Genomic DNA, 15,278 nt, shown 5'->3' with positions numbered 1-15,278 from the left:
CTGCTTTTTAACCCAGAGTGAGGAATTGTCATTTCCTAAAGTACACATGAGGAAAACAGCAGTAGCAGAGTGAGCTTTGGAATTTGTCCAGGCATTAAAGATTTTAGGAATGCTACGTGCTCTGTGTCATGTGTGTGCCCCTGAATGGGACAGGGAACCTGGACAGTGCTGGGCATGACCTGAGAAATGCCTCAACCAGGTGCACAAACTCTGGGCTGTGTGGACAGAGAGGGACACGATCAATATTGGATCATTTTGGTGACAAACGTGACATTTCCCATCTGAAAATATTTAATTATTGCTCAGGTTGAGGTCACTGCTGTGCTTTGTGCCTCCCCACCAGCACACTCCATTTCCAAACTTGCCCTTATAAAACCCAGCTGTTGCACATACAACTTTTTCTGGGATATATATATATATATCTCTCCCAGAAAAAAAATCTTCATATATATCCATAAATATCCCCGTGGATGTGGAGCCAGTCCATGAGAGCAGCATTGTCTAGCCCCAGTGGTGTGGCTGGCAGGCAGCCAGGCACAAGTGGGTACCTGTGAGCTGTGCCAGCAGCAAGCTCATCCTTCTGGAAAGGGCTGTGCTGGGAAGTGGATGAGCTCAAGAAAATGCATTTGAGCTTCTGGGCACTATTGATTTGTCTTGATGTATTTTATTCATCTGCTTGAAGCACAATAAAAACGTGCTGGTGGAATGAGTCGGAGTTCAGGGGAGGGGGAGCCAGAAGTGGGGTTTGGAGCTGGCCACCATCACCATCTTCCTCCTCTGCAGCTGCTCCAGAACTCTACACAAACCCAGTTTCTGCTTCCCAGCGAGGCAGCAGAAGGGATATTTTTCAACAGAGAAATCTGGGGAGAAAATGAAAATAAAACTGTTGGTTTGGGGTAAGAACAATGAAGAAGCAGAGAGATGGCAACGGGAAAAGCAGTCAGTGAAGGCAAGCAGCGACACGACCACGCCTGCTGCAGGGCTGGGACACGGCAGCAGCACCTTCGCATCCCCAGCCGGGAGCAAAGGGAGTGAACTCATCCCCCCGGCCAGGAAAGCGGGAATTGAGCTCCTGTTCCACCTCCCACCCACGGCTCTGGCACTGCTCCAGCCTGCCCAGGAAATCCCCCGCAGCCCGCCTGGCACCCGGCAACCAGGGCACCACATCTAATCTCCGTTCTGCCAAGGACCCTGCACCGCTGACGTGAAGGGGCTCTCCTTCCCAAACTGAGATGATTAGCTGTAAAATGAAGGGTTAGGCACCATGTTTAGAAGTAGATAATTACTCGGAAGCAATTCACACCTTCCCCGGGTCTCAAAATAAATTCTCTGGCTTGCTTTTCCAAGCAGAGCTCTCTGAAAACCGTGTCAGCAGCGGGGGTTCACGCATGTTCCGTGAGCACAGGAAGCTGAAGATAAATTCAGCGACAGATCAGATGTGAAGAACTTGTGCCCTTGGCTGTCTGTTTATACACCCCACGGGCTCTGAGGTGTGCTGTGGGGATGGGGGGCAGGGGTACCCACAAACCCACCTGAAAGGGTGCTTTGGATTTTGGAGCACCCAGCGTTTGGTTGGGTGACCCCCTCCTCCTGCTCCTCCTGGCCTTGCATCCTGGCATGGGGAAAACCAAAAATGTCATTCATAAAATGATTTTTAATTTTCACAGCGCTCTGCAGAAGCGTGTGAGGACACAGAGTTGTTCTCAGAATGCTTTCAAATCCTACTACAGGTTAGGGAATTTTACATCTCCTTTTACTCATCTCTGACCTCATTGCATCCTCCTGAATTTTGCTGATACGAGTGAGGAGAACCAGGCCCCAGAGCTACTGCCAGGAGCAAATCAATGACAAACTGGAACCACTTAGAGATGTTAAATCACCTTTATATAAAAGTCCTGTCAGTCCCAAGCTGATGCCATCAGTGATTTAAAGCATTTTACCGTATACCCCTCAGTGTAGTTTGAAATACATTAAAAAAAGAGCTTTTAAAACATTTAAACTGTTTAAAGTGAAGTGGAAATATCCCATTTCAGAGGGAAAGGTGAAGCTTGAAATCAAACTGCAGAGTGGACAAAGTGGACAAGGAGGGGATAGTCCATGTATCTATCCCCATTCCTTCTTTAAAGAAGGCTACAAGAGGAAATTTGTTGGAATTTAGTTTAATTTTTAAATCACAAATACCAAGACAGTCAGATCTCATCCTCTGTATTTTGCCTTTGCCTCTTTTTTTTTTTTTTTTTTTTTTTTTTTTTTTTTTTTTTTTTTTTTTGTGGAGAATATCAGTGCATCCTGGAATTTGGAAAATAAAGAAGGATGTAAGATACAAAATAATTCTTCAGATGTGTCACTGCTGCACCCCAGTACTTAGAGGGAAAAAAAAGGTTTATTTTTCTTTATTTACTTTTCTGCAGCTCTTTGCAAGCTTGTTCTCTTTCTAAGCAAGAAACAAAGCCACAATTACAGATGATTAATTCCTTAGAGAAAACCACTTTAAGAGTTTTAATAGAAAATTGCATCCTTCCTATAGGCTGGAATGTTGTGGTAAACACAGACAATTTTGGGTATAGGCTGGAAATGCCCCCCTGTTATTAACATAGTTCTTGGAGGAATTTTTAGAAGCACATTGATTTCATCCCAGTTTCATGTCACAGAACAACCAAAATCAAGGAAAAGAAGGCAAAAGCTCACATAGCAGACAGGACTGGGAGACTGAGCACACAATTTCAGTGAAATCCAAGTGCCAGAGCAGCTCAGTATTTTTTAAAGTGAGGTGTGTGAATTTAATTCTGGCTGAAGGACATGGCCTTTGGGTCATTCCTGGACATGATCCTGGGCTCTGGGCATGGATTTAGATGGAGCAGAGGTAAAGCTGCTCTGCTCCACGAGCAGCCCCAGGCTAAGCCCCTTATGCAAACCTTGGTCACAACCTTGGCTGGGCTGGGCAGCTCCAGGATTTAAGAACCTTTGCAGCATCAGTTGCCTGTGCCTGTAAGGCACAAATAATGCAGATCTGGGGTGGTTTTCAGCATGAAAACCCACCAAGAAAAATGATTTAATCCTTGTCAAGGCAAAGCCATGGAAAGGGCTGGTGAGAAGGAAAGAGAATTGTTGGAAGCAGCTGCTGCAGGTAAAATGTGGGGAAAAGGTAACAAGAAGAGGTCAGTGCTGGGAACCATGGCACATCCATACATATCTTAGATGTTAGGTGCTGGAACCCTGGGTGCTGAGAATTTCAGACTTTCTGTGCTGCAGGCACTGACCCCCAAGAGAACACTGAGGCAGTGGAGAAGCTTCCAAAATTAAATGACAGAACTGGGATTGTGGGGGTGGAGTTTGAACAGAAGTGTGTAACATCACATGGTGGGAAATTAGAGTTTAAAGTTTTAGAGTACAGTAATAGATATAAGGCAAGAGGGAAGTTTTAAGGTGGTGGCTGGTTCTTCTTCTTCACCTTCTCCTTCATGAGTGTAGGTGGTATTTTGTCATTAGATAGAAAAATCCACATTGCAGATCATGAGTGTTTAGTTATTAGGTTAAAAGTAAAAATAATTTGTCGTTTCTTTATTAGGTAGTTTTTCCTTAAAATACCTTATAAAGATAAATGTGAGGCCATTTTGTGGCTTGACAGTGAATTGCTGTAGAAGTCACAAATTAGACTACAATATAGATAAGAATTAATAAACATCTGAGTCTGAACATGAAATAGCATCTCTATGCATTTAATCCTGACCCCGACCAAAGCAGAAAAAGAAAAAAGTGCAATAGTTAGGGAAAAATTCTTCCCTGGGAGGGAGGTGAGGCCCTGGCACTGGTGCCCAGAGCAGCTCTGGCTGTCCCTGGATCCCTGGCAGTGCCCATGGCCAGGCTGGATGGGGCTTGGAGCACCCTGGCACAGTGGAAAGTGGCAGGGTATGAAATCAGATGATTTTTAATGTCCCTTCCAATCCAGACCCTTCCATGATTCCATGATTTGCATTGTTTAACCTCTCTTCTTCCAGCCTCAGGCTCTTTTCTACTCTTGAGATGACCAAAGTGATGGAAACAGGTTGAGGCTCCAGCGCTTTCCCACAGCGCATGGTTAATCCAGACCCAGTGGCCATGTAGCTGAGGAAAAAGGTTATCATGGTGCAAAATCATCCAAATCCCACCCTGCTGGTTCCCTGACAGCTGTGGAAACAGGGCTGGCTGGATTCCTCTCAGGAGACGGGAAAAATGGAATCAGTGTTATTTCTCCAGTTTGTAAATTACAACCACCTGGACATGTGCACTCCCGGGCCAGCAGCACCTGACTCCCAGCTGCTCCCAGCTCCATTTCCTGGAGAAAAGGGACAAAACTCGGGATTGCTGAGGCACAAGGTGGACGAGCCGGGGCAGAGCAGCTGCAGAGGTGTGTGTGTAAACACCTCAGAACAGCGAGGGGCCTTTCACACCTGGTGCTGCCACACGCCAGAAAGCCTTGATAAAATGGTGTCAGTGTGCTCAGTCTGAGTTACACCGACGGGAAATATTTATCAGAATGGGTTTTCTAATGACCTATTAATCTTTCAGGACAATTCCCCCAAAAGGCAGCAGCAGATTTCTCTCAGAAGAAAATGCCAGATACGTGTGATGTGTGGGAAGCAGGGGCGAATGATTTCGTTGAACTGAATCATTTTCTTACGCGTTTTCCTTCCACTTGTGCTGTTTCCTGTGACTTTGACAAGAGTTTGAAACCGCAGTGAAAAAAACAGTTTCTTTTCTGTGCAGACGGGAGGATTGTGAGCATCTCCCCATTTCAGTGAGTTGTTTACACTGCCTCGCTCGCATCGGCGTGAGAATGGAAACAAGGTTGTGGGTTTGTAAAAGATGATCCACACACACCTGACAGGAGCTTGTAGCCAGGTGAGGGGTGGATTTTTCTGTAAGCAGCAATAGGACAAGAAGACGTGGTCGTAAACTGTGCCAGGGCTGGTTTAGATTGGACAGCAGCAGGGATTTCTCCATGGAAAGGGTGCTCAGGCCTCGGCAGGGGCTGTGCAAGGAGCTTTGGAGTGCCCATCTCTGGACGTGGCACTCAGCGCTCTGGGCCGGGTCACTGGTTGGGCTCGGTGACTTTGGAGGGCTTTTCCCAGCTCAATGATTCTGTGATTCCGTAATTCTCTAGCTCAAACAGCCCCGTGACAAACTCTGGGCATCTGCAGAGGTGACAGCCGCAGCCTCGGCGCTGGGGTGGGGAAGAACCTGCAGCTGCGGCACTGTCCGAGCGGTAACCACAGAACGCTCGTACGGCTTGGGCTGCAAGGGGCCGCTCCCACACAGGGGCCGCTCCCACACACGGAGCGTTCCCGCCCCGGCCCGCTCCGCTCCGTCCCGCGGTGCCTCAGCCGGGCCCAGGCACCTCCCCGGGGCGGGCCCGGCCCCGCGCATGCTCCGTGCGCGTCCGCCGCCGTGCCGGGACCGCCGCCCTCCGCTCTCCGCCGCCGAGCGCCGCGGGCCGTCCCCGGGCTGAGCCGCTCCCGGCCCGGGCTGTCCGCACCGCACCGCCCGGCCCGGCTCGGCCCGGCCTGCACTGAGCCGCTCCCGGCCCTGCGGGGCCGCGCCGCCCCGTCCCGCCGAGCGCCACGGCAGCGGTGAGTGGAGCCAGCCAGGGCTGCCGCGGCCCCGGTTCGGCCTGGGGGGACCGGGGAGGGCGGAGCGGGCGGCGGGCGCCTTTCCCGGGGAGCGGAGCGGAGCGGGGGCGGCGTGGGCTTCTCCCGGCGGGCGCGCCCGGGCTGCGGAGCGGCTGCGGGCCCTGAGCCCAGAGGGGCCGGTGCCCGTGAGGAACCGCCGGGTCCCCTGTGTCCCAGAGGGAGCGGGGCCGCCGGGTCCCCTGTGTCCCAGAGGGTGCCGATGGAGGTGCCCCTGGTGCTCTGGTGCCGCTCAGGCACGGCTGTCAGAGCCGCGTTTCGGCCCCGGGCCGGCGGCAGGGGGAACAGCAGTGAAACTGCTCCGGTTGTGGCCGCCGGTGGGTGTGGAGGAGTTGGGAGCCCCGGGTGAGCCCTGACCGTGAGCTCTCTGTGCCGGGGACATGCCTGCCTTCCACTGCCGGGCAGCTGATGGTGTCCGGCTGTCTGTCCGGCAGCTGTTTCTCTGTGCACAGGGACACTTGGGGGCATCTGCCACCCCTCTGCCCCTTCCCTCCTTCCCAGCCGTGGCTGCATCCATCACCCCAAAGGACGCGCAGGGATGAGGAGCAGGGAGCCCGGCAAGGTGTGCCGGCTCTGCACCTTCTGCAGATGCCTAAACCAGAATTCTGCTCTGTGTGTGTGTGACAGAGTAATTGCTGTGTTGGATGATGGCTGCGAGTCGGAACTAAATCGATCTTTAAGGTCTCTTTAACCCGAACCAATCTATGGTTCTATAACTGTGTTGAATTGGGACTTTTAAAACCCATGAAGGAGGAGAGGAGAACCAGAATAAATCTGAAGCACATCAAGGCTGCTGCTAATAATGCAGATTGAGGGTAGAAGGACAGCTCAGTGTGTCAGGAGAGGATGGATCCAGCTCTGTTTGAACAGGCCCTGTGCTGAGGAGGATGCACTGTCTGTTCCAAGGGATTAGCAATGACAAGTCATAATTTGAGGCATGTCTAGAATGCTAAATGCAAGAAAACTTCGGGATTTGTTTTATTTTGTGATTCATTTATTGGGGGAGGCAGATGGAAATAACTCCAAGTCGTGTCAGTGTTTAAACTGAACTCCAAAGAACCCAACTTTGCTCGGGGAAGATTCCTGCACATTTATTCCCGAGCGGAGTGGATTTCTTTGGGTGCTGCTTTATTCGGGTGCTGCAGCTCGCTATCAAGTTCAGTTTTGCCCTTATAAGGGGACTGGGAGGCATTTCCTCCTGGCACTTGTTTTTAAAACACACAGGAAGTTGCACCTTGATCTGGGTCTGTGTTAGGTGATAGCAACACAGGTGCTTTGAAATGCGGGGCCAGCTCAGGCTGAGCCACAAACCCGCCAGGCTTGAGATGTTCAAGTTTGTCATCGCAGGCAGATGCTACAAATGCTTTTGTCAGTGCATTTTTGGTGATTCACTTGTTAAATATGTTACTGATCTGAGTGTCACAGTGTCTGCAAGCTGTCCCAAGGCCTGGTGGCGCAGCATGGCTCTGCCCTTTGGGAAAGGTGATGTGAAAAAGCTTGTAAAAGACCACGGGGAGTGGCTCTAAACTTAGGATATAATGGAATGTGCTATAGAATATAAACACAAAGCAATAGAATATAAACACAAAACAGGAACGATTTTTAAGCTTGTGAACTCCTGAAGGGCTGTGCACTGCACAGTTAGTTCAGAATTAATTGCAAAGTGGCTTTTTTCTTAGAGGTAACTTCTCTAAATGTTGAGCTGTTTCTGTCTGTTCAAGTTGTCTCTTCAATGATTTTAATTTTTAAAAAAATCAGGAATATTTAATGGAAAAACTTTGAAAAGCCGACATGTATCAGCTGCAAAGCAAAAAGTTGAAGTGCACCTGAACAGTCACTCAGGGGGTAAAATCAATATTCCTTTTAAACTCATTTTCCCCTCGGTCAAACAGAGTCTGCAATTTCAAGTTAGTTTTATTCTTTTGCCTGACCTCTTCAGGGCTGGAAGTAAGGCAGGGTTCTTACAAGTGGTATAAATTGAAGAAGTTTAGATGGACATTTCTTTAGTTGTTTAGTCTTGCAAATAAAGACAATTCAGAGAAATCAGCTTCCCTTTTTTGTGTGGAGGGGGAAAAAATTCTATTTTCACAGGTAGCATCGTGCCGGCCTCATCCCTTTCCCCCTGCTCCCTGGATTTGGAGTTGAAACAAACATTTTTCTTCACCTGAACTTTCCTTGGCACCTTCTGATGCCTGATCTGGCTTGAGGAAGAGGCTCGAAATGAGGAAGGGAGCTCCAGAATCCAGCAGCCAGATGGATAATCCTTGTGTTGGGTGTGAATCACAGCAGAAAGAGCTGCTCTGATTCCTTACAGACAAAGGTGTTTGCATTGTTTGGAGAGACCAAAGCTTTCACACATAACAGCAAACCCTTAGGACTGCTTTTATCGAGGTGTGAAAAGGGTTCTTGGGAGGATTTCTGACCCAAGAAGGAGAAAAGCCAGATTGTGGAGGGAACATCGAGCTGGGGCTCGGTTCCTGGTTTGTCTGGTGTCCAGCAGCAATTAAAAATGATAAAGTGTTTTCTTCTGGGTGGAAAACTGGCGATATCCACGTTGTTATCTTTCAGCCTGGCTGACAGGTTGCAATTCAGGCATTATTCCTGTAAACACACTCAGAGTTGCTCCAGACCTTTGAAGCACTTAATATGCAATTAGATTTCAGGTATTGGTGATGGCAAACACTTGCTAAATTGATAGAAAATGGCTTTTACAGTTCAAGCACGTAATTCAGGCAGTTAATGCTGAGAGCCTGCCTGCAATAACACTTTTCATGGCCTGATGCAGCTCGGTTTTGCTGGCAGGGTGAGACAGAAATGCTTCAGCCTCATCAAGAAGGAAAGTGGAGCTTTAAAAAAAAATCAGCATTTTGGGGTTTTGGCAGCTCAGTTGCCGCTTCCATCTCTTGCTGTAGCTTCTGTGCAGAAGTGACAGATGAAGGCGGGGTTCTTCTCTCATTTGATTTCTTTAGCAGCACTTGGGGGCTCCCATCCAGGATTCATTTCATATGGATCCTTCCAAAAAACTGAATCAGTGCAGAAAACTGCTGGAAGAAGTTGTTGCTGATGGTTTTCTTGGGCAAAATGGCTGCAAGTTTCTCTTGACTGAAAGTGGAGAGGAGGAAGTATAATTTAGTGGTTTGAATGTCCTGGCCTGTTGCAGGCAGGTGGATTTTTAAGGAACATGCCATGACCATTTTCTTCATGCTGAAGGGCTTTATAAAACTGCAAATAGTTTTGCTGGCTGGAGTAATTATTGTTTTTTTTTTTTTTTTTTTCCTTGAGCTAGTTATATAAATGTAACGTAAGTTGCATAACTGACAGAAAAATTGAGCTACAGGAAACTGGGAGAGCAGCCTCCACATGGAAAAGTAAAGTCTGGAGCACTTACTCTGCAAATCAATAATGCCTTTTGCACAGTGTGGGCGGTTTGATAACAGTGATGTTAACGTGTGTGATGGGATCATGGTAATGCCTTGAAACTGCTGGCACATTAAATTATTCTGTTTAACTTAGTTTAGGTTTCCTTCTCCTCCCTCTGGGTTGTAAAAGGTCATTTAGGAAATAAAGGAAAAGAGCTGGAAGCTGAGGGAAAAGCAGTGGATTTATGCATTATCCTGAACTGTGGAGAAAGGTAGTGGCGAAAACCTGAGGGAATTAAAAAATGAGTTTTTATATGAGGAGGAACCAAGCTGCAGAGTAAGGTGGAAATAAGCAGAGAGTAGGAAAATGGTGAAATTGAAATGGTTTGTTGTTGCTGTTGGTCCTGTTTGGATCTGGTGCAGTTTTCTGGAAATAGCAAGAAGGAGCCTTTACAAGGGGATTTGCTTTGGGAAACTCAGCTGTCATTAATCCATTTCTCTGGTAGCTTTGCTTTATGATAGATCTTACTGCTACTCCTTTGAAGCATGTCTGCTGCATAAGGGAGGCTGTGCTAATAAAGGGAATTAATCCAGTGTTTAATGCAGTATTCTCTGAATTTTGAATTGTGTGGGATTTTCTGTGAGTCAAGAGTTTGGCCCCACTTCCCAAAGGCATAATTCTTTTTGAACAAAAAATCTGACAATTGCTCTTCCTCCTTCCAGGAGAAAACTCCTAAAGGGAATTTGCACGTTCCTCCCATGTTTATAGAATGGATCTGAGAGGGGCTTTGGCTTGTTGAAGCCCCGGAATATGAATATAGTTCAAACTTGTAGCAGTTTTGGACTCCAAGTGCTGTTTAGATTGTTCCTTGAGTGTTTCCTGTCTCTTCCAGCTATTCCAGGACTGAATGGAATTTGTCTTGCTCATCAGGGGGCCCAGCTGGAGTTTAGCAGGATATTGAAATATTAAATTGTATTAGAGATACTCCTAATAATAACCCTTTAACGTAGTACATATTCTCTCAAAATGAGTTTATTGGTCTTCAGATCTTTGAGACCATTTTCCTGGCTGGGAGCTGGCACTGAGCTAGTATTGACTGATACCATTTGGAACAGGAAAAAATTGTTGTTCAGCTTAGGAAATCTGGGGAAAGCCCTCGACACCTTGTTTGTCAGGAAAAGGACAGATCTAAACCTTCCACTTTTTTTTAGGTAAGGAAAATGGAGCAGACAGTGCTCGTTCCATGAGTGGGACAGGAGGGAGGAGGGGGAGCACAATTTGTTTGTGTATGGACTCAGATTTTCAGGAAATCAATTTGGCAGAGATGACTTTTATGTTCGTTTTGAGCCACCAGCAGCACGGAGAGATACAATAAACAAAACAAGCCTTAAAGCCTTGGCCCTTGGTGAGTCTAAATGACTTCCTGGTGCTTGCCATCCATAAATACCTGGCTCTGCTCTCCTCTGCATTTTACTAAAGTATGATAACAAATGCAAAGCAGCTTTTTATATTTCTGTGCCTTGTTCTGTTTGATTTTTATCTTTTCGTGGAGATAAATTAGTTGTAAAGCATCACATGTTTAAGGGGAAAAAAAAAGAATTAAAGGTACCACCTAAGTACTGCATTAGGCTCAGTCTTTAGTATTTAAATCTGTTTTGCATGGGTTGGTTTTTTACTCCCCAGGATCTCAAACTCTCACCTTTTATCTCAAGCTGGCAGCCTCCTGCATGGAAAAAAGGGGTGGCTGCCCTCGGTGCTGGGGTTTTGAATTCAAAATCCAAGATGCAGCTGCAAGGTGGCATTTGCAGGTCACTTTGTGTGATGTGTTCTTGTGCACTCGGTGTTTCGTGTTTACTGAGGATGCACAAGAAATAACCTTTCACTTCCTGGACACTTCTGTATTTCACTTTTCCTCAAAGTACAACAAAGCAGGCACCAATAATTTTGAAATTGCTGGGGCTAAGAGTTTAAAAGTTCATCAAGCACCAGAGGTCAGGGGGCCTGAGCTGTGTGTATCACACCTTTGTGCGTTGTCACCTTTGACAGCTCTGTCACTCTGTGCTACAGGAATTACCCTCCCTCTGAGAAAAAAAAGGATTACAAATTCATTATGCCACTTTGCTCTTTCCTGCTCTTGATCTGTGTTGCATTTATATTAAATGATGTATTTTTTTCTTCTACCTTTCTTTCTTGTTTTTGATGCTGAAGGAAGAGAAAGGTGCATTTGACTTTGGTAATGAAGCTGCAATTCCCAGATTTAGCACTTGCTGCCTTCCAGTGTTCCTGGTGGAAAAGTCTCTTTGGGCTCTGCAGGTTGTAATGGGCACCAGGTGCTTCAGAAATGGAGTTATAACCTTGGAAATTTCTGTTAGAAACCTCAGGGCTTGGCTTAAATGTCTTTTATTTGACTTAGGTATTGATTTGTAGGAGTCTCCTAATAACTCCAGGCTCTGGAGACAAGGAATAGCCCAGAGCTCATCTAGAATGGTCAGAGACAAGGAACCCGTGTGATCCCTGATTTTTGGTGGGATCATAGCAATTCATTGCCAATTGTGCTCACTGTCCTGAGGGGAACTTGGGGGTTGTTTCTTGGCGATACAGAGCAAACCCTGATGGATGCATCCCATGGAGATGCAAATTGCTGGCAGAGCTTTGTAGCTGGAATTCTCCCCTGGAAACCTTTGTTTTACCAAGTGGAAAAAATCAACTTGCCTTGTTCTACACCAGCAGTTGTTATGGGAGGAATTCATGGCCTTGAACAACTTTCTTGTACTTGTGGGGTTGGTTAACAGAGGAGGGCCTGGGTTTGGTTTGGATGTCGAATGAAAGGACAAGTAGGGATGGCTGGCTCAGAGCTGCATTTTAACCAAAGAACAGCTATCTTCTGCCAAGTTAAAAAAAAACAACAACCCTGTGGCTTCTACAGTGCTTTCAGCTTCCTGCACATGTGACTGACAGCTCAGCCAGGCTCCAGATACATCACCAAGATACATCAGCAAACAGGCTTGGCTTGAAAAGGCACCGTTTAAATCCTGCTCACCCCGTGCCAGCGCAGCCTCAAACACCTCAGAGCGGAGGTGCTGATCAGATTAACTGGGCTGTGAGATCAGCTCTTCACCCGTGCTGGGATTGACTGCTGTTTACCTTGCACTTAGAGTGTGCTGCTGATGCCTCAGGTTTGGCTTTTCTATTTTCACACTCTGTGCTGCTTTAGTGTGAGGGTCTGGGTTCACATTCAGGGATGCTGAGCTCTGTGCACAGAGCAGGGAGACAAAACAATTCCTGCTCCAGCTGGGCACCAAGGACAAATGACCCAAATCTCAGCCCCAGAGCACAAACCCCGTGGGCTGGAGAGAGAAAAACAAGCAGGGTGGGACTGCCTGGGCTAAAGCTGGAATGGGACAATGAACTGCAAGGTGCAAATGGAGCAGAGCTGATCCCAGGGACAGAGCCCGTGCCTGCTCGTGCATTTTGGGGCCATTTTGGTTCATCTTGGGTGCAGCCCTGGCTGGGCTCTGGTGCTGCCCAAGGTGGATCCATGGAGGAGATCCTTGGAATAAATCCCTGCTTTATTCTGGGACTCTGCTCTGGGACAGCCTGCACAAGGCATCAGCACCTCCAGGTTTAATCACTCTGTGTTCTTTGGAGTTTGCTGTTGAATTAAGTGAAAAAAACCCCCAGATTTTCCTTGGCTCATGGTGTGTGGGGGGGCAGCGGAGCTGCTCTGGGGCATCCTTGGAGTTGCAGAAGGTTTCTCCTCATTTCTGTAGAACTTGGCAGAATCCTGTATGAGGAACAGCAAGCTGAGCTGAGGTGGAGCAGTTTAGCTCCATCAGGCACTGAGTTTTTCACTGAATTGTTCTCCCCACACGTGCACTATAGCCTGGGCCTGCTGCTGTGTCTGTGCTTTATTTCCCTTTCCTATAGCACCACCAACTCTCTGTATATTAATTTTATGTATTTTTAAATTGTATATTTTAATTTTATAATTTAAATCTGAATTTTATATTAATTTCATATTTATTTTAGATGAATTTATATTCATTTTAGACAAATTTATTTTCATTTTCTATTTCATGTGATATGACTTTTATGTAAATATTAATTTTATTTGATCAAGGCAGGACCTGTCAGCCTATAAATCTGTATTCTGCCTCACCTTCACTCTTGACATGACCCCTCCTTGATTTTGTTTCATGCTTTGCTGAACAAACTCCTCAGGACTTGTTCAGGCTGCTGAGTCCTTGTTACTCAACAGCTTGATGGAGTTTAATTAGCAGTGAAATTGCTGGGCTTGTTTGTGTGCCCACTCTGCTGCTCCCTTTTGGCCCCTGGCTTCTGCAAAATCTCAGCTTTGCACACACTGTGCCTATCACTGAAATTATTACATAAAAACTGGATTTCTCCAAGCTTTGTGGCAAGTTCAGCCTTGGAAGTACAGCTGAGGTGCAAACCACTCTTCCTGATAGTTTTGCTGATATTGCAAAGGTTTTTGTTCAAACCACAACTTTTTCCAGGGAAAAGATTTCCTGCCTGTTTCAGCTGAGCTTTTGGGAGCTCTTTAATGTGCAGCAGTTCTGCATTTAGGGCAGGCCAGCTGGCAGGAGTGCACAGGGTCCCTCAGAATGTCCCATCCCTGCTCTGCTGCCTGGCACAATCCCTTTTTTCACCAATAAACACTGATAGCCACCACTGATAGAGCAGTGACGCCTTCTCCAGGCTCTTGTACATCTGCTCACAGCCACAGCAATTTTAGAAATGTTTTAGGGATGTTCTAATCACCAAGTTATGCTTTAATTTAAAAAATCTCTCTTCAGTATGGTTTAGAAGTTTTCTAAATTAGTGGAATTGAGCAGCTTTCCCAGGCTGTCTCAGGATATTTATTTATTAAACCCTGCTGTTGCTCAGTTCCAGAGACAGGGAAAGTTGGCAGTGGTTAATTAGCAGGGAGAACTGACATCATGATCCCTATCTTCTGAACAAATACACACTTTTGTGTACCTATAAACCCCATAAAACTTCTCTGCATGTCTGTACTCGCTGGGAGGGCACAGCCTGAAACACAAATGTTAACAAATTTGTTAAGCCCCACACAAAGGCTTCGGGAGCAGCTTTGTGTGTTATCTCTCTGTGTTAGCGTAGCTTATTTTCTTAGCATTTAGTTTAGACTCAGACTCTCAAGGATGGGGTTTAGGCCAGGACTCTGCTCCATGAGCATCCCATTATAAAATGGGCCAAAATTGGGTAATTCCCTTTTCCCCCCATCAGTCTCAGCCTCGCCCAGAGTCAAGGGTGAGCTAGAAAATGGGGATAGGAGGGAAAAGTTCCTTTTTGGGGGCTCTTCAGCAGGACTGGTGGCCCAGAATTGTGCTGTGGAGTTGGCTCAGTTGGAGTTTTCCTTTTGAGCCTCACATCATTTTCTGCTCCCAGCTCAGGTTTGTTTTCCTGCTTTGATTTGCATTTGGTCCTGATTGTTTCCTGGAGCTGGAACCTAAAAATATAAACCAGGATGGGTTTTTATCTGTGAGCACGAGTAATGTGGGGGTCAGAACAATTAATTATGCAATAACTGTGTTCTTTCCTCTTTCACTTTGTAGCTTGGTCTTGTTCTCAGTCAAAGACTCTGGTTTTAGGAAGAGAAAAATGGTGATTTAATCAGGATGTGCTTTTAATAAGACAAAATGTCATTTTATGCTTAAGAAAATAAATACTTAGTACACCAGTCCTGTCATTAAGAGGCTGGAACATCTTTCATGCAGCACTGTAGTAATAAATAATTTTTAATACAATTAACACCTCAGACATCCATTTTTAACTTACAATTTGATTTATTTCCAGATTAAATGTGTGTGTCTCAGTCCTATTGATAACCAGCAAGGAACGGCCGTTCCTGGAATATCTGGAATTCTTCCCTTGCCCCATCTGTTTGTTACAGTAAACAGCAAAGAATTGACAAGATTTTAAAATTGTGGCTTTGGCTTCTGTAATTCTCAGTCAAACTGCCATTGTTCCCAGCTGAAATGGCAGGGTGCCTTTTCCAGAGCTTTTATCAAAGGCATTTTTCATCTGGGGAAAGTGCCCTTGCCCATGGAATGAGATGGGTCCTTCCCAACCCAAACCATTCCACGGTTCCAGGCCAAGCATGTGATGAGAACTGGCAGAAAACAGAGTTTAAAGCAGCCTGAACGAAGCCCTTTGCCCTGATTTCAGTGACTTCTGCTCACAATCCATTAGCTCTGGGTTTCTTGAGAC

General features: G+C 46.4%; 1 protein-coding gene across 1 annotated transcript in view; it reads left to right on the top strand.

Moving 5' to 3' along the window:
- The first annotated feature begins 5,419 nt into the window (after window positions 1-5,419).
- The window catches only part of JAK1 (Janus kinase 1), a 55,693-nt gene continuing 45,834 nt past the window's right edge, over window positions 5,420-15,278 (top strand). The window contains exon 1 of the mRNA XM_059477880.1: window positions 5,420-5,609. The gene's annotated coding sequence lies outside the window, so the exon portion shown is untranslated. The remainder of the gene's footprint in view (window positions 5,610-15,278) is intronic.

This window comes from Ammospiza nelsoni, chromosome 9, assembly GCF_027579445.1.
Source record: "Ammospiza nelsoni isolate bAmmNel1 chromosome 9, bAmmNel1.pri, whole genome shotgun sequence".
Classification (NCBI taxonomy): domain Eukaryota; kingdom Metazoa; phylum Chordata; class Aves; order Passeriformes; family Passerellidae; genus Ammospiza; species Ammospiza nelsoni.
The sequence above is the reverse complement of the archived record's forward strand: the minus strand, read 5'-3'. Positions and strand labels throughout refer to the sequence as shown.